Source organism: Alligator mississippiensis, chromosome 4, assembly GCF_030867095.1.
Source record: "Alligator mississippiensis isolate rAllMis1 chromosome 4, rAllMis1, whole genome shotgun sequence".
NCBI classification, from domain to species: Eukaryota; Metazoa; Chordata; order Crocodylia; family Alligatoridae; genus Alligator; species Alligator mississippiensis.
This window is the reverse complement of record NC_081827.1, coordinates 60807884-60827497: the sequence shown is the minus strand read 5'-3', so window position 1 is coordinate 60827497 and position 19614 is coordinate 60807884.

Genomic DNA, 19614 nt, shown 5'->3' with positions numbered 1-19614 from the left:
TCTGTACATGCTGTGGTGGGTAAGTGTTTTTACCAAGAGAACAAACCGGGGGTAATTATATTATTTGAATGCATGTACATAGCCCTTGTCTCCGCCACTGCTAAATGTAACTGTTCAGCTTAAAACTCTTGCAATTTAGTTAAACTCTAGCTTTTACCTGAGCAGGAATGGGAGGGTGAGTAAAGCTGATGCGTGGACTCTGCCCCTGCTCCTTGTGGCCAGAATTCAGCCATGACTGGAAAAAACTTTTTCATTCTGTCTTCCCTAAACAAAGTACATCTTATTTGGGGATATAGGGCATACAAGAAAATATGGTAATCAACAGCTATTCAGTACAGGCAGTCCTCAACTTGCAGCATTTCAATTTGCAGTGATTCACACTTGCAGCACTTCGCCATTTACACCCATCATTATTTATGGTGCCAGATCCTCACGCTTATGGCAGGCAATGAGCTGGGCATGGAGCACAGTGGAGGCAGCGGGCCCGGTGTAGGACACTTATTGGAGGTAAGCTCAGGCAGCAGCTCCTCCCCAAGGCCATGTACTCCCGGAGGCAAGATGGGGATGGGGGCTGGAGCTGGGGCTGGGGCTGGCGCTGGGGAACTGCTCCGCTTCCAACCCCTGATGCCATGTGCCTCTGCTCCCAGAGGCACAGCAAGGCAGGGACGGGGGCTGGGGGTTGGCACGGACTCTGCCAGCTCCGGGGAACTCCATCACCTCGGGGAATGAGGAGGCACGTGGCATCAGGGCTGGGGAGTGGAGCAGTTTCCTGGAGCCAGCGGATCCTATGCCAGTCTCTAGCCCTGCCCTCGCCTCACCTCACCTCACCTCAGGGAGGAGCCACTGCCTGCCCCACATGAGGACTGAGGAGCTTGCCTTCAATTCCATGCCGCCCCAGTGCCTCCCTTCCAGTTCTATCAAACGATTGTGTCTGGCCCGTGGTCTTCTGATTAAATAAAACATTATGTGATTAGTTACTGCATTGCATTTTAGAAAGCTTTGTACTGTACAGTGTATATCATTTATAGTTGATTAAATAGTTGATTTAAATATGGTGTTTATGGTCATTTCTATAAAAAGTTGGGCATCAGGCCCTTGGTCAAGAACCCCTTATTATAACATTGTTTCTATGGGAAAATCAGATTCGACTTACATTATTTTGTCTTATAATGCCTTTTCCAATAACATAACCCACCATAAGTGTGAGGACTGCCTGTATTTTGTTTAATCTTGTGCACTGTTTCCCTATGCATTATTTATGGTACATTATTCAAAACATGTCCTGAAGACCCGTTTATTAGTTCCCTCTTCCTTTGCTATGGTGATCAGCACCAGAGTATCTAAGTGCTTAAAAAATAATTTTCATAAGACCATTGTGAGATGGCAGGATAATATTACTCCCACTATATAGATAAGGAACTAAGGTCCCCCTATTCTTTGACCTTAAAAGTATCCACTAATATAAAATGTTTTGGATTGGATTTTTCTCAGTACAAATCACATCATAGCAGATCAAGGTAGGCACCCAGGAAATGAGGAATTACCTACCAAATGTAAGTTTGGTTGGCATGGGTTTCTTGACACAACATAGGAACTCTGTCTCAGTGTTTAAGCCATTTCTCCAGGGCAGCATTCCCTTTCTATACTCATGAGCCCCTCCTTTCTGTTCCTGAAATCCGCTTCCATTCACTATGCTCCTTCCAGTGTCTACAGGGGTTGCACAGGCAACCTTAATTGTCATTTTGCACTTTCTGAATGCTTGACTTTGCAACCTTAATAATGTACTTTTAATGTATTTTGTGTGTACCAGTAATCCCCTACAGAGTAAAAAAAGTTGAAGAACAGCAATTTCATCATGTGGCATCATATTAATATGGGTATGATCCATCATCAAAGTCAGATCTACCATATAAGGACTCTGTCACTTGATGTAGGAAAGTGATCAATAGCAGTAGATCACCTTTTAGGAGGACTGTTGCTAATAAGGAATGGGTCACTTGCCCATCTGTGTAGGTTTCACAAGTATTTATTGACAACAGAGGAATCGTGAGACTTGGGGATCTTAAATTCCATTCCAATATCTGGAAAGGAATGTGCTTTAGTGGGCACATACTCATCTGCTTATTCCCACTAAGCTTAATACCTCCTGCTCTAGTCCTCTTCAACCTGTCCCAGTCCCAGTCCAATCCCAGGCTCCTCAACCCAAGCCCATTTTTCTCACATACCTTGTCTTTACTCCACAAGCTTCTCATCTTAGTCCCCAGTCTCCTTGATTAGCCTAATCCCCCTGTCCCAACTCCTCATCCAATCTGTCATTTTCTTCCACTCTGGCCTCCCGGTTAGTATCTCTCAACCCATGTTCCTTGTCCCACTGGATTTCAGGCCCTGTCTCCCTCCCTTCAGAATTCTTCCTCATCCGGGTCCTCAAACAGTTGCAGCCTCCTTCTTCCTTGCCAACACCTTGCTCAAGTCCCAGTCTCTCATCACACCCTGGCTCTTTGTCATACCAGTCTCCCCTTTCCTCCTCAATTTACTATTTCTGCCCCAGGATCAGTCTGCCAGTCTCTTGGCCTAGTCTCCTCACCCCAGAAGCAGGGGCTGGGGGAGCTCCGGGGCTTCCTGGCAGAGCCCCCCCCACCATGCAGCTTGGGGCAGAGGGGGGCAGGAGGCCCCAGGCTGAGGCCACTAGGGCTGTCACCCAGCTCCGCTGTGCAGGAGAGGGCCCCAGTGACCCCCGACAGCAGCTGGAATGCCCAGGAAGTGCTGCATTTTTTGTCAGGCAGGGGATGGGGCCAGGTGGAACAGGGCTCAGGCGGGGGTTGGGACCAGGCAGGGCAGGGATCATAGATTCATAGATGTTAGGGTCAGAAGGGACCTCAATAGATTATCAAGTCCAACCCCCTGCATAGGCAGGAAAGAGTGCTGGGTCTAGATGACCCCAGCTAGATGCATATCCAACCTCCTCTTGAAGACCCCCAGGGTAGGGGAGAGCACCACCTCCCTTGGGAGCCCATTCCAGACCTTGGCCACTCGAACTGTGAAGAAGTTCTTCCTAATGTCCAGTCTAAAGGATTGTGTGGGGGTCCCCCCCCCCCATGGTCCCTTCCCCCACCTTCCAATCCCTCCCGACCCTTTACTTACTGGCACTGGTCCCCGGTCCAGCTCCCTGCTGCTGGCACGCTGCCTGCCCTGCACTGGCAGGCAGCATGCTCTAGCACCAGGGTGAGGGCCAACCAGAGTGTCTGGCAGCCAGAGAGTCTGTGTGGAGAACCCAGCCTCCTGTTGCCTCTGGGACCATGACCTGCCCTTCACTTTTTGTCTGTGGATTTTTTGACCCCTGGATATCCAGGGGTTTAATATTACCCTCACACTGCAAATATGCAGCTCAGGAAACATTTTCTCGTTCCCATATGTGCTTCTTGCAACATCTCACAGGAGTCTGAGATGCTGCAAGAGGCACATGCGGGCTTGTCTGGACACACCCATAGAGGTTGCTGAGCTAAACTGCAGCACATCAGAATAGGGAGGGTGGGGAGGAATAGGCTGATTATCAGAGTGGAAACCCCTGTGTGTGGCTGGAAAGCCAGCTGACGGGAAGGTGAGGTGTAGTTCTAGGGCACATAAAACCAGGTCCTGGGAACTAGCCAGGTAGTCTGACTTCACAGGCAGCAGGGAGTAGATCTCCTGAAAAAGAAAACTACAGGAGATAGACTGGCTAATACCTAAGCACTTCCTTTGGGGTGCAAAGGGAAAGCCAAGGGGAGCTTAGGATACGTGGTAAACAAGTTGACTTTTTTTGGAAAGTGGTTTGCTTGTGTTTGTGTTTTGACGGTGCTTAACACTAGAGGTCTGCATTTTGGCTGCAGGGGTGGAGGAGGCCACAGGCAGAGCGCTTGAGAGCCATTCTCAGCTACTGGGGCTGAGACCTAGGAAGCTAGGGTCTGAGGCAGTGGACCTGGGCTGAAGAGTCTCAGACAGAGAAAAAGGGCTGAAGCCAGGCAGCTGAGAGCCTGAGGGACCCAGTATAGAGTTGGACATAGAAGTCTGCTATGAAGGGACCACTAAGAGTTATCTGTGAGGTATGGGTATGGTACAGCTGGAAGACATGATTCTAGCCCCCAAGGTGACCTAGGCCTTCTTAAAGAAGGCATACACCTGCGGGGTGAGGAGAAGAAGGTAACAGGAGTAGGCCACCCTGCCTTCTGCAGGCAACCTGCCCTTTTATATATCTAACAAGTCATGCAGGTGAGAAATAGTAGGAGGTTGGGGAACATGGACAGACCAGTCCGGCCACTAGAGGTGCCAAGCTCTGGAAAGGTAGATGACCTGATTCTGTCCCAACCTACTTTCTCCATTTCCTCCTTGACTCTTGTTTTCTGTGCACTCAAATAAGGCAGCTCCTTTCTCCACACTGCCTGGAAGCAGCAAAGGGTCACTAAAGCCACAATAGAGATCAGTTCCATGCTGCCATAGGTGCCTCGATCCAGTTTTAGTATGATCTGGAACATCCTAAAACTAAGTTGTAGAAAAAATTCAGCTTAGCTTGGCCTGGAGCATGTCTACTACAAATGGACTCTTTGAGGTCTCTTAAAAGCTCTGTGCTGAGCATATGCAAACTGTGACTTTTCAAAAGCTTAAACATGGCCACAGTTAGGAGAGCAAACATGAAAAAGTATATCGCAACACCCCCCCTTGTGCTCTCAATGACTGGAACACTGAAGCTTTTTTTTTTTTTTTTTTTTTTTTAATTGAAAAAAGCTGTCAGAATTTTGTAATATGGGCAAAACAATGTGGTTTTTGTTAAGTGCCAAATCTTGAAAATTGTGTTTGACATTTCCCTCTATCCTTCCTTTCACCCAGAAATTCAGTCTGAGGTGGGTGTCCCATAAAAGAAGTTCAGCCCAAACAGTTTCGCAAAATTATAAGCAATGGAAAAATCAAAAGTCCAATTGCCCTAGTAGTAACTTTTAGTTTCACTTTACAGCTACTTACAGGAGGCACTATGAGACAGTAGTCACTATCACTTCAAAATGACACTTCATAAGCTGAACATCTTGGGCAGCCCGCTGTGTAAGCGTGGTGTCATAAGCAGCATAGTACGTAATTGGAAGCTGTAATCTTTACATATGTCCAGACCAGGTAGATGGAATCTGCACATTGAGTGATAATACCAGACAGTGGCTCATAAATTTGAGAGCTGATGTATGATGCCATACAAAAGAATATAAGCAATGAAAAATAAGGTTCTTGAATGGGATGTGTCAATCTTAATAACATCTATTGGCTTTAATGTCCATGCTTGTGATTTGTTTGAAATCTTACGCTTCCTGGCTTTCTCATGTTTAGATATTTAAAAACTAGTATTCTCTCCTTATATCCTCTTTGTCCTGCTCCTCCTCAATTCTATTTTATTTTTTACTTCAGTTAGATTTGGGTATTTTTTGCTTGTTTTGGGGTTTTTTTGGGAGGGGGGGGGAGGTTCCCCCCAGGAAAACATATACTAAAACTTATTCCCCGACTCTCTAGCAATTCCCTCTAGGGTCCATATTGATGAGGTGTGCCATATAAGGGAGGATTTTATTAAACTGGAAACACTATCTAAGTTAAGGGATTTATGGACTTCAAAGATCTGATCACTTAAAAGTTTAAGACATGACCTCTTGCCATATTGCAATATTGATATTCATGTTTCTGAGGACAAACAGGATTCATGTTCTTCTAATCACATTGTTAAAGCCATTAGTCTTCCAGGAAGCACACAGTAGTGAATTATTCATGCTTCTTTTAAGCAGCGATTTATAGTTTGGGGTAAAAACTGGTTAGCTCTGTGCTTGTGGCTAAGGACAGATAGTCAAAAAGCCCAAGGTTGAATAGATTGAGTCTTTGTAGGTTAGTCTAAACTGCAGAGATGAAATCGAGAAACAACTGGATACACATTCACTTTTGATTCAGGAAATGGAGCCACGTGCCTGCAGTGGCTCAGGCCAGAAGCTGGGGGCGCTAGAGCACCGCCAGCTTCGGCTGTGCATTCACTTCTTCCTGCTGCCCCTAAGGTCTCTGGGATTTGCAGTCCAGAATCACAGCAACAGGACTCTATGGGCGTGTCCACACAAGCATGCACATGCCTCTTGCCCCACCTCAAACCCCCTTGAGGCAGGGCAACAGGCACATGCAGGAACAAAAAAATGTTCCCTGCACTGCAACCTTGCAGCATGGGGAGAAAATTAGACCCCTGCATATCCAGGGGTCTAAAAACACAAAGCATAAAAAAGCAGGACAGGACCATGCCCTGAGGCAACCGGAGGCTGGATCCTCCATAGAGATGCTCTGGCTGCCAGAGCATCTCTATGGTTGCCCCTTGCCTTGGTGCTGAAACACATGGCCAGCCAGCCTGCGTGTTTCAGCACCAGGGCTCTGGTGCCGGTGAGTAAAGGGTCGGGGAGGCTGGAGGAGGGGGGAAGGGACTGGGGGGGGACCCCCAACAGCCCTGCCAACTCCCCTAGCCCTGCCAACCCCCCTCCAGGCCCCCAACCCCTGCTGAGACTGCCCCCCCCCAGCCCTGTCCCCCTGAGGCCCCTGGCCCCTGCCATGGCTAGCCCCTCCCCCCACCAGCCCCCCTGAGCCCCCTCCCCCTGCCACAGCCAGCCCCTCCCCCTGCCAGCCCCCTGAGCCCCCAACCTCTGCCATGGCCAGCCCCTCCCCCTGCCAGCCCTGCCTGAGCCCCCAACCCTTGCTGCAGCCAGTCCCTCCCCCTGCCAGCCCTGCCTGAGCCCCCAACCCCTGCTGCAGCCAGCCCCTCCCCCTGCCAGCCCCCCCGAGCCCCCCAATCCATGCCAGGGGTGATCCCTCCCCCATCAGCCCCCCCAAAGGCCCCCAACCCCTGCTAGGGCTGACCCCCCCCACCAGCCCCCTGACTCTTGCCAGGGCCAGCCCCTCCCCCTGCCAGGCCCCACCAGCCCCCTGACCCCTGCTGCAGGCAGCCCCTCCCCCGAGCCCTCTGACCCCTGCCCTGTCCAGCCCCATCCCTCTGAACCCCCCCAATCCCTGCCCCCCCACCCCATACTTAAAAAAACAAAACAAAACAAAACAAAAAAAATAATAAAACCCTGGCACTTGCTGGCAGTCTGGCTGCATTGTGTCCGACTTGGGCCCTGCCTGCACAGTTCAGGGCAGGCTGACAGCCCCAGCAGCCCCAGCCCAGGCCTTACTGCCCCCTGCCGTCCTGTGCTGCCCTAGGGGCTCTGCCAGGAGGCCCCAGAGCCCCCCTTGCTTCTCAGGTAAGCAGAGGCTTTTTTTTTTCCCCCCCCCCCCGTTCTTTTTCTGGGTTTTTTTTGTTTGTTTGTTTTTTAAGTGATGGTGCCTAGGTTGTAGGGGTAGCCTTGGGGGGCTGGGGTGCAAGTTGGGGGTGGAGCTGGGTGGGAAATCCATTAGGGGCAGTCTGGGGCCAGGTGGGGCAGCAATCAGGGGGCTGGGGTAGGACATGTGGGCATTGCAGGGGGGATGGTAGTAGGATTAAGCCCCCATTGGGGGGCCATACCCCTTGTGGGGGGGCAGCAAAATATGTATTCATGAAACTTGTATTTAAGGTTCACTTTATTATTATGATAAGACACTTGCTTTAACACTGTACATATAAATCAATAAAATATTGTCCAACTGATCGCTATTGCTATCTCTCCCTCTCTCTCTAGTGGTCTTTTCTTTTACTTGTGGAGGAACATGCATTTGGGGGTATTTTACAGAGTGACTTTGGGATTTTTTTTTAATCAGGGATTTTTCAGTTTTCCAATAGGGAACACCAGAATTCCTGCTAGGGAGGCCAGTGGCAGGACCCTGCCTGCTCAGAGCTGGCACCTTGGACCCATCCGGCTGTGGCTGACCTCCTGGCCAAATGAGGCCAGGAGGACATGCTTTGACAGTTCAAAGCAGGCCACTACACCTGGAACATCTTCCAGGTGATAGCTGCCCAAATGGCCAGGTAGGGGGCACAAATGGCAGTAGTGCCGCATAAAGGCCAGCCCTGCAACCACAGTACACTGGCAGCTGGCCCAGAAGGGCAGATGCCTCTACTGGCTCTGCAGTCCCCATCTGAGTCTGGCAGGTGCACAGCAGGTCACAGCCAGGCAGAAGCCCCCACTGCCAGACTGCTGCAGTGGGTAGAGGGTGCAGGGAACTCTCAGGGCTGCTTCAGCAGTCCAGCTGGCACAAGGGGTAGTGTCCCCCAGTACCAATTAGCTGGGCCTCAGAAGCTCTTGAGAGCTAGTAACCTTGAGCTATTTGCCAGGGTGGCTTTTTATACTGCTGGGGCCAGGACAGGGCAGCTTTTTAATACTGCTGGGGCCAGGACAGGTGCTGACCCCAGGCTCTAGCTCCCCCTGGCTGAAGATCCAGGAGGAGCCAGGCAGGGTTATTTTGCCCCAAGTGGCACAATTTGCTCCACAACAAAGTGCATGTCCAAGCACATGCGCCGAGGCAAAAAGCCCCGGCTCAAATTTGCACTGCTTCTATTTGAGCTGCTGCAAGTGCACATGCTTGCACATATGGACATGCCCTACAGGGCTGCTCATCACTTCCTCTTCCTGCTTCCAGGTGCAGCTGGTATTTGTAGCCTATAGTCACAGCCAGCAGTAACTTTCAGTAAGTTTAGCAGGGCAGGGCAGCTCTGTACTTTGGGGAAAGGGGTGGGGGGTTACCCAGGGGAAGGGAGGTCTAACCCCCCTCTCTGGCCCCAGACCCCAGCCTGAATTTGCTTGGGGTAGGGGGCAGTTCCTGCCTCTCCCACCCTGCCCCCGCACCCCAACCCCTCTCTGCTGGAGCAGACAGCACAGCACAGGGCTAGAAAGCATACTGGGAAACTCTGATTTAACTTAAACCAGGAAGTGGTCTGGGACAGATGTTTCATAAACCAGTATGACCCAAATCTCAGAGACATACCCCCATGTGGATGGGAGCTCCTCACCATAAGCAGCTATGCCTCCCCCAGTGTACCTGCACCCACTAAACCCCATCTCCAAATGAAGGGATTTATGTCTCCAAGTACCGACCAGGTTACAAAAATGAGGTGAAAGAGCGAAATCTATGCTGTGACCCCACTCCCTCTCCAGAGGAAGGTAGACCTACCTCAAGACATGGGGAGGTGACCATTCTTGTGAGAGTGACAGATCTCTTACTTCCTTATTCTCTCTGTTCTATTGAGTTATCCAGAACTCTACCCACTCTCCTACTGCAGCATTGTCCCCCTTACGTCCTTGCTCACTGTGGTCACCAGTTAACACCTCAAACTGGCTTTTACTTTTTAACTTGTCTCAGTGCTGGCTGAACATTCAGTTCTGACACCTCATACTCTATTAATATAACTTCTAGAGAACTGAGTGTGCAGAACACACCTTTGCATATATTAAATTCACAGAAACATATCTGCCTTCCCCTTTCCATGACTACAGTCTCAAACTTTGCAGTAAACAATTCTGAACTAGCAAAGAAAATAGAACTCACATCCCTAGCTAGGTCCCATCTGGGACCAGAGACTTTTTAAAAGCTTTCCGAGTCAAACACCTAACATTGCCAAAGACTTTTGCTGCCACAGACTCCTAACTAAATTGGTAGGCAAAATGCAGCCATTCAACACCACTGCTTTTTAAAAGAGTGTTTCCTGCTTTTGGTTTCATGCCTCACCCTGGATCCTAGCAAGATCTTTAAAAATGACATTTATAAGTTCTACTTCACTTATCTCTCAATTCCTGTGAAACAGGGAATCATCTAAGGCAGGAGACTTGTGATGTTTGTTATTATTATTGAATTGGTAACATTCAGCATGCTTCAATGTACATTCTCCTCCAGTGAAAATACCCATTTTATTTACCCTTTCAGCCTTCAATTTAGCAGGAAAACATGCTCCTTGACCTTGATCAATTATTTTATTTTCTCTTGAATTTCTTTGATGCAATCCAGGCATAAGAAACTTTATGCAGCAGAAATGCAAATGCTTTTTTTGATGCTAGTGAGTAAGGAAAAAGGCCCAGACAGACAAGTAAGAGAGATCTAAGGTTTCCAGGCAGCGGGATTACAGCTTTTGGTCCCACCAGTTAGGCCAGGGGTGGGCAAAAATGCAGCCTGCGGGCCGGATGCGACCTGCTAAGCCATTCTTCCCAGCCTGCGGGGCCCTAAAATTTAGAAAATTAATATTAATCTCCCCTGGGCTACCTATCATGCAGCCCTCAATGGCTTGCCAAAACTCAGTAAGCAGCCCTCTGCCCAAAATAATTGCCCGCCCCTGAGTTAAGGGCTTTCAGGATAAGTTAAAACCAATCTCTAAGGGTGCTTACAAACATACAGGGCTTGGCTTTAACTTAGTGTTTAACAGGGGGGCCTCTCAGGGCTGACTTCCCAGTTGCCCACCCAACCATTTCTGGGCTAACCTCCCACCTTCTCACCCACCACACCTTGTTGTTAATAGTTTAATTGATCTTAATAAAGCAGGAGGTTGCCCATTTCTTGCCCCAATGCCAGGGAGCACTATTTACAGCTCCATTCCTCCCCTACACTGCAGCCCAAGCCTCAGATGGCATCCAGATGTTCTCACACAGTCACTGGCCCCACACTGGGCCCCATAATCCTAGTGTTGAACCCCTCTATTACCCCTCCATTCCAGCAGCCTAATCCGCTTTCATCCTGGGCAGCATAGCTCCCTGAACTGCTTCCCCTTTGGGTGTGGTCCCCCCCAGAACCTCTGGCTACTAGCCCTGGCCCACCTCCAGGCCAGTCAGAACCCCAGGCCCTCAGCTCTTGGGCATTCCTCACAGTAGGCCCCTGGCCCTTCAACTCTTCCAGTCCTGCCCCAGCATTGACCAGTCAGGGGAAGTCAAGATAGGCATGAGTCTGTGGCCTCACTCTCTTTCTCTGGAGGTCCACCCTCCAAAGGGGTCACCCACCAGGTTGTGGGGGCTAGGGGTTAAGGCACCCCAACCTGCCTTTCACCAGGGTGGTAACTGGCCTGGCATTTCCTGGGGGCTCCTGAACCACTGAGAGCCCCACCAGGCCACCCACCCCCAGCAGGGTACAGTTTTAGGTCAGGACCAGGAGCCTCCTGACCATATCCTTCCTTGCCTCTAAATGATACCAGCAGCCCTCCAGACAAGCAACATTGTTACCTAGCCTCCAGCAGCAGAACTGTCCTGCTTATATGGGCAGCCCCAGATTCAACATGGCTGCCCTTATCAGGCACGTGGTGGCTGCCAGCTCTAGGCCCTTAAAGTGGCAGGCACCCTCAATGCCCTGCCCCATAGTGCTTTATGTAAATGTTTGCCTGCTGGGTCTGGAGGGGTAGCTGAGGAGGGGAGGGGGGTGTGGCAAGGGGGCTCTGTTCCACCCCCCATCCCCCACCCCCCCAGCTCTGGCTAGGCAAAGCAGCTGGCAGCTCTGTGCTGCCACTGTCAAGAGGCCTGGGTTGGGGGGCAGGAGAAGGAACCCCCCCACTCTCACCACAGCAGGCCTGGCTTCCCAGCCATGATAGTGGGGGGAAGAATGGGGGCGGGGGGCATGGGGCGAGCAGGCTCCGCTCCACAGTTTCACCCTGTCCCCACTAGGTCTGTCCAGGCAAAGCAGCTAGCAGCTTCATGCTGGCTGCTCCCTCCCCCTCCCCCTCCTCCCCCCTCCCCTACTGACAGGCCAGCAAAGCAGGAAAAATTAACCCTGGAGGAACACAAGTTCCCAAAGGCACTCTTCTTTAGAGTACCTTCATTTATTACCTTACTTGAGGAGGGTTAATTTTTCACATGATCGGCCATTTTAAAGGCACTCTGAAGCCATGCACATGTGTTATGCCATGGCTGTAGAGCACTTTCAGGGGCCCAATCATGTGAAAATGTAACTTAGATAAGCACCCTAAATCTTTCCTCATTTCACCTTTCATGTTTTCTGTAGGCCAACCAATCAGAGTTTTCTCTACCACATCATCTTCCCAGCTCTTCCAAAATATTGTAACATTTATTTTTAAATATTTTCTTGCCCAGTTTTTCTGTTTAATGATATAATACAGTTAATGAAGTGATGCAAGGTGGGAATCTTTTTTTTTAAATGGCATATAATGCCAGCAGACAATTACCTCATGTGAAGACTAATCTTCATGAATACTTACTAATGAAACAAAACCAGAAATTAAAATTAAATTTTCCTAGATCCAGATAAAGGTTTTGACAGGGAAGAATGGGTTGTCATTGTTTTGGAAATAAAAATATCTGGTCTTAAAGCATAGGCAATCAATGTGTGATAGATGCAGCAATGTTCTTGTAATAAGTATGACACCCTAGCAGATGTGAATATGTTACTTAACTTACCTTTGAGATTGGAGAGGGCAACTAAATGACAAAAAGAATGAGTGAGCTTTAACAAAAAAGGATGTTAAGTTTAAAAGGTAGAGGAGTGATGAACATGAAATAGGTGCTGGGTAATTTTTAAAAAGTGGGAGAAATTCTGAGGACTTGTCCAGGGATTATTGCCTAAAATGTATATATAAACATATAAATGTTTATATGTTTATATGCAAGTAAAGGGGGGGAGTTATATATATACCCCCCAACACACACACACACACACACACTTTACTTACACCTCTGGACACAGGATGGAGAGACCTATCCAAGGTTCCTGGCTGATCTAAGGGTGGGGGGAGCCCCAGGAAGTGTCTGCAGGAAGCCAGGCTCCTCTGGGGACTGCAGCAGCAGGGGTGGCAGGTGAGTTCCCCAGGATCATGCACAGGAAGGGGGAACCTATCCATTGCTGCTGTCTTTGGCCAAGCCCAACTCCCTGTATAACCACTCCCTGAGCTCCTGGCTGAAGCAGGACAAGAGCAATAGCAGTTGGAAGGTCTCCCCTTTCTGTGTAAGTAGAGAGGGTACTGGGGGAATGGGAGGGGAGAAAAGGGCAGGAGAGGGGAGGGGAGGGGCCACTGAGCACAGAGGGGAAGGAAGGGGGTGCCAAGAACAGGAAGTGGTTCAGGAACTTCAAAAAGTCTCTTGCTGTTGCTCCTGCAGCATGGTCTGTCTGCCCCAGTTGGAGGCAGAAGCTGGGAGCAGGAGGAGCCACACTGGCAGCCCTTTTCAAAGACCTTTTCAAAATCCTGGGTCTGCCTATGAAAACAAATGTATGAATCAAAGAAAGAGGAATCACAGAAAAGAAAAGCTGAAAGGGACCTCCAGGGGTCATCTACTTCAGGGCTAGACAACTATTTTGGCTGGAGGGTCACTTACTGAGTTTTGGTGAGCTGTCAAAGGCTGCACATACAAAATCTTTCAGAAGATATCGTTTTAACAAATTACAGATAAAAACACAAATTGTATACTAAAAATCAAACATCTACTATAAGCAGGGTGTGGCAGTGCACTGTGTGTGCCTGCCACTTGCAACCAGTGGGTTGCGTAGCCCCAGTGTGAGGAGGCGGTAGTGTGAGAGGCCCTAGTGTGAAGGGGGCCAGCAACGAGGAGCCCGAGAGGGGCTGTACATCAAGCCCGGTAGAAGGCCAGCACAACAATAGGCCTCGAGGGGGCAGGGTCCTGTGGTGGTCAGCCCGAAGGGGAGAGTACCCTTGACTGGCCCAAGCTGGGGCCAGGACCAGGATGGTCAAAAGGGCCAGGGGCCCACCGCGAGGGACGCCCAAGAGCCGGGGGCCTGGGGTCCTGACTGGCCTTGAGGTGGGCCAGGGCAAGAGGCCAAAGGTTCTGGGGGAACCACACCCGAGAGGGGAAAATAGCTTCGGGAGAAGGAACAGCAGGACGGTGAGCCCAGTTAAGAGAGGGTAGCGGTGTGTGGGGCCTAGAAGACCGGAGGCTCAATAAGAAGAGAAGCCCCAAGAGAGGGGGCAGTGAGGAGCGCAACCAGTGGGTTGCGGAAGGGGGACACAGACCCCGGGTTGTGTGCGGGGTACGGAGACCCCAGCCCCAGCGAGGGGGTGGTGATGAGTGAGCCCCAGGAGGGGGCGGTGATGAGTTAAGGAGGGGAGGTGTGTGGCAGAGCACAGGGTGTCTCTGCCACTTTAAGGGCCTGGAGCTGGCAGCCTCCAGGTGCCTGATTAGGGCAGCCATTTTGAGGTTTAGGCTGCTTATATAAACCAGGCAGTTTGGCTGCAGGAGGGCAGGCAGCAATATTGCCTGGTTGTCGGGTTGCTGTGAGTGACTTGGAGGTAAGGGGGAGCTGCAAGGGGTTGGCAGGAGGTTCCTGGTCCTGGGCATGACCTGAAACTGCACCCTACTGGGAGTGGGTGGTCTGGTGGGGCTCTCAGTGGTGTGGGAGCCCCCAGGAAATGCCAGGCCAGTTATCACCCTGGTGAAAAGTGAGTTGGGGTGCCTTAACCCCTAGCTCCCACCAGTACCAGGTGGGTTACCCATATGTATGTTGGAGGGCCTAGATGGCCAGTGTTGTGAGGGTCCCAGAGAAGGTGGACCTCAAGAGTGGGAGTGATGTGGGTGTGGTGCTGTGGTTGCCTCTGAGAGGATGGGGAGTAGTGGCATGGTGAGGCCCAGTGACAGAGTGAGTGGCTAGAGAGACCCAGCCTGAAAGGGAGAGTACCCTTGACTGGCCCAAGCTGGGGCCAGGACTATGGTAGTCAAAAGGGCCGGGGGCCCACCGCGAGGGATGTCCAAGAGCCGGGGGCCTGGGGTCCCGACTGGCCTTGAGGTGGGCCAGGGCCAGGTAGCCGAAGGTTCCGGGGGAACCACACCCGAGAGGGGAACATAGCTTTGGGGGGGCTAGGTAGCCCAGATGAAGGTGGTGTGGCTGCCTGATCAGGAGGGATCATAGTGGGGTTGTGTAGGATGATTCTGGGGCCCAGTGTGGGGCTGGTGATAGTGTTAACACGTTGATGCCATCTGCAAGGCTTGGGCTGTGGTATTAGGGGAGGTCGGAGCCGCAGAGCGCCCCCTGGCATTGGGGCACTACAACGGGCAGCCTCCCTCTTAATTGACATCGATATATGAATCGATTATCATCAAAGGCATGGTGGGCGAGATAAGCGGGCAGTTGCCCAGAGACAGGTGGGCAGGCCACGAAGAGCTCGGCCCTGAGTAGGCCTGCTGTCATGGTGACAGGTGGGTGGGCCACAGAGTTCAGCCCCAGGAGGCCCCCTGTCTCACAGGGGTTTAGGTTGTAGCTGTGTTGGTCTAAGGACATAGATAGACAAGGTTTCTTGGGTGAACTTGATATCTTTTATTGGGTTGGTCTAATAAAAGATATCAAATTCACCCAAGGAACCTTGTCTGCCTACATCTACTATAACATGTTTTATTTAAAAGATTTTTGTCCTGATTTATGTTTTTTTTGAGTAGTGTATTTGTTTTCTTTTGCATAATAGCTAAAAATAAAGTCTCTTTGGTGGGGGAGGCATACTGTGGGGCGGGGACTGCCCACATGCTAGGTCCTGGGAGCTGGCTGGGGGGGGGGGGGGGGGGATGGAGGGAGAGAGGGGAAGGGGCCATGTGCAGCACAGCTCACCTGGGCAGTGTGGTGCAGTTGCAGGTGTGATCCACTTCCCCACCACCATCCAGCCCACAGCTGCTTCTGTGGTGATCCACATGAGGCAGAGCCCTTCACACTGTCACCCAGGGCAGCCCATGCTGTGGTCCTGCTTATACCCACCCCGCACCCGCTGACTGCACTGCCTTAGCACCAGCCCCAGCCAGCATGCACAGATTCCTGGCACAATGAGCAGCCACCTGCAGGCAGAGTGGGTGGAATGTGGCTGGAAGCTGGAACGGGAGCCCCATGCACTGAGGAAAAAGCCAGCCAGCTGCAGCTTCCCCTGCCCCCCTCATCCCTGCCTTGACTGGCTTGGCATGTGGTTTCCGGCAAGTGTCCCCATGGCTGCTGTTGCTTCCCTATGCTACCTGCTGCCCAGACCAGCGCAGCAGGGGGGACAGGAGGAAGAGCATCCACTGGAGATTGGGGGGGGGGGGGCAGTACCTGAGCAGCTGCAGCAGCAGTAGGAGTGGCCCCTGCTAGGAATCTGTGTGCATTGTCCAGGGCCAGAGCAGTGCTGTCAGCAAGCAAAGGGCAAGTACAGGTGAAAGCACAGTGCGGGCTGCCCTAGCCAGGAGCAGGTGGGGCTCCATCTCATGTGGAGCACCACAGGAGCCACAGGCTGGATACAATCAATTGGTAAGCTGGATCCAGCCTGTGGACCATATTTTGTCCACTCTTGATCTAGTCCAGTGGCTCCCAGCCTCAGGACATGACCCAAATCAGGGTTGTGGGAGGGTCTGCCCCTCACTCCACCCCTCCCAGCTGTGGGGCTTTCTCGTGGGAGGATCGCTCAGCAAAATCTGAGCGGTTGCAGAGCTTCCTCTCGTGCGTGGATGACCTCTACCTGACTCAAGAAGTCTATGGGCCAACGAGAGGCAAAGCGCTGCTCGACCTGGTGCTGGCTACTGGGGAGGACCTAGTCGGCGACCTAGTGATCGATGGGAAGCTGGGTGACAGCGACCACGAGCTGATCACCTTCACCATCTGCCGAAAAGCTGGCAAGTCGGTCAGCAACACGCAAGTCCTTGACTTCAGGAAAGCCGACTTTGACAAGCTCAGGAGGCTTGTCAGTGAGGCCCTAAGGGACTGTGACCGCAGGGAGAGGGGAGTTCAAGAAGAGTGGTTGCTCCTCAAGGGAGCGATCCTCAATGCACAAACCAAGTCTATTCCATCTCGGAGGGAAGGCAGCAAGAGGGCACAGCAGCCCCCCTGGCTCTCCAGGGACCTAGCAGACCTCCTGAGGCTAAAAAGAAAGGCCTACAAAGGATGGAGGATGGGAGTCACCTCCAAGGAGGATTATTCTGCACTGGTCCAGTCCTGTAGGGAGCAGACCAGGAAAACCAAGGCTGCAACTGAACTCCAGCTAGCTTTGAGCATCAAGGACAATAAAAAGTCCTTTTTCAGATATGTGGGGAGCCGGAGGAAAAGCAGGGGCAACGTTGGACCCCTGCTGAACCAGATGGGGCAACTGACAACTGACGCCCAGGAAAAAGCCAACCTATTAAATAGGTACTTTGCGTCAGTCTTTCATCAGCCCCATGGGACGCCTGTGCCTGCTACAAGGCCGGGAAGTCCGGGTGAGGGTGATCCCCTGCCCTCCATTAATGCTGACTTTGTGAAGGAACATCTTGAGAAGCTGGATACCTTCAAGTCAGCCGGCCCTGACAATCTTCACCCCAGGGTACTCAAGGAGCTGGCGAGCATCATAGCCCAGCCTCTAGCGCGGATCTTTGAAAACTCTTGGCGCTCTGGTGTAGTGCCCGAAGACTTGAAGAAGGCCAACATGGTGCCTATCTTCAAGAAAGGGAGGAAAGTGGATCCGGCTAACTATAGGCCCATCAGCCTGACTTCTATCCCGGGGAAGATCTTAGAAAAGTTTATTAAGGAGGCCATCCTTAATGGACTGGCCAAAGCCAACATCTTAAGGGATAGCCAGCACGGGTTTGTTGCGGGTAGATCTTGCTTGACCAATCTCATTTCCTTCTACGACCAGGTGACCTATCACCTGGACAAGGGAGATGAGATTGATGTCATATATCTTGACTTCAAAAAAGCCTTCGATCTGGTGTCCCATGATCGTCTCTTGGAGAAACTGGCCAGTTGTCGCCTTGGGTCCCCCACGATCCACTGGCTGGAAAATTGGCTCCGGGGTCGGACCCAGAGGGTAGTAATTGATGGAAGTCACTCATCGTGGTGTCCTGTGACCAGTGGGGTCCCCCAGGGCTCTGTCCTTGGACCCATACTGTTCAACATCTTCATTAACGATGTAGACACTGGAGTCAGAAGCGGACTGGCCAAGTTCGCCGATGACACCAAACTTTGGGGCAAAGCATCCACGCCAGAAGACAGGCGGGTGATCCAGGCTGACCTGGACAGGCTCAGCAAGTGGGCGGATGAAAATCTGATGGTGTTCAACGCCGATAAATGCAAGGTTCTCCACCTTGGGAAGAAAAACCCGCAGCATCCTTATAGGCTCGCCAGTGCTATGTTGGTTAGCACTATGGAAGAAAGAGACTTGGGGGTCATCATTGACCACAAGATGAACATGAGCCTGCAGTGCGATGCTGCGGCTAGTAAAGCGACCAAAACGCTGGCTTGCATCCATAGATGCTTCTCAAGCAAATCCCGGGACGTCATTCTCCCCCTGTACTCGGCCTTAGTGAGGCCGCAGCTGGAGTACTGCGTCCAGTTTTGGGCTCCACAATTCAAAAAGGATGTGGAGAAGCTTGAGAGAGTCCAGAGAAGAGCCACGCGCATGATCAGGGGTCAGGGAAGCAGACCCTACGATGACAGGCTGAGAGCCCTGGGGCTCTTTAGCCTGGAAAAGCGCAGGCTCAGGGGTGATCTGATGGCCACCTACAAGTTTATCAGGGGTGACCACCAGTATCTGGGGGAACATTTGTTCACCAGAGCGCCCCAAGGGATGACGAGGACGAATGGTCACAAACTACTACAAGATCATTTCAGGCTGGACATAAGGAAGAATTTCTTTACTGTCCGAGCCCCCAAGGTCTGGAACAGCCTGCCGCCGGAGGTTGTTCAAGCGCCTTCATTGAACACCTTCAAGATGAAACTGGATGCTTATCTTGCTGGGATCCTATGACCCCAGCTGACGTCCTGCCCTTTGGGCGGGGGACTGGACTCGATGATCTTCCGAAATCCCTTCCAGCCCTAATGTCTATGAAATCTATGAACACATGGTTCACATGGCTCTCCTGCGGCTGCCCCCACGATCCTGGCCTGGCCCGGGCTCTACTGGTGCTGCTGGGAATGAGTGAGTTGGCAGCGGGAGTGGGGATCACGACCCAGATCTAGGGTTGCAGCAAAAAGTGGTTAGGAACCACTGATCCAGTTCAACCCCTGCCTGAAAGATTAGCATGGCTATCCAAACTCTTATGTAAATCTATTGTCTAACCTATTAATCAAACTAAATAGTCAACCCTGACACAATCATAAGACATAACACCCTAACCAGCCATAGGTAAAATAGAAGACCACAGCATCCAATATCCTGCTGTAGCAGAATTTTGCAAGTCTCCTCATCAAGAAATCCCAGGAAGAGGACCAAGCCCCCAACCCCCTAGAGAGGAAGGCAAAAACCTGTGAAGGAGACTTCATAGAAACAACCATGGATGCTCTATAAAAAAAAAAAAAAAAAAAGAGAATGAATGGATACTTATCAGAAGGGATCTGAGTTTTCTGTTTCCCAAGGAAAAATTCAGATTTTCTCATTTTAAAGAGAAAAACACTTTTTTTTTTTTTTTTTTTTTTTTTTTTATTTCTTGTTTTCCTTCAAAGGAGAAAACCACAAGAAACAGTGGGTTTCTCCTTGTAGGCTGGCAGAGTTCAAGCCTGCAAGGGGCTTGGGGGAGCAGGAGGAGGGTGATCAGGCAGGGGCTGCCATGTGCATGTATGTGCACACATGCATGGGGCAGCAAGGCAGCATGGAGAGCAGCTCCCAGCGGATAAGTCCAGAATGGGGTGTGGGGGGAGTTGAAGCCCCCATGGTGAAGGACGGAGGGAGTTGGGCAGGGTTGGGCCTGAGACTGGGCTGGGGCTGAATCTGGGAGCACTGCCCAGCCAGGGTGGTACATGGGGTCTGGG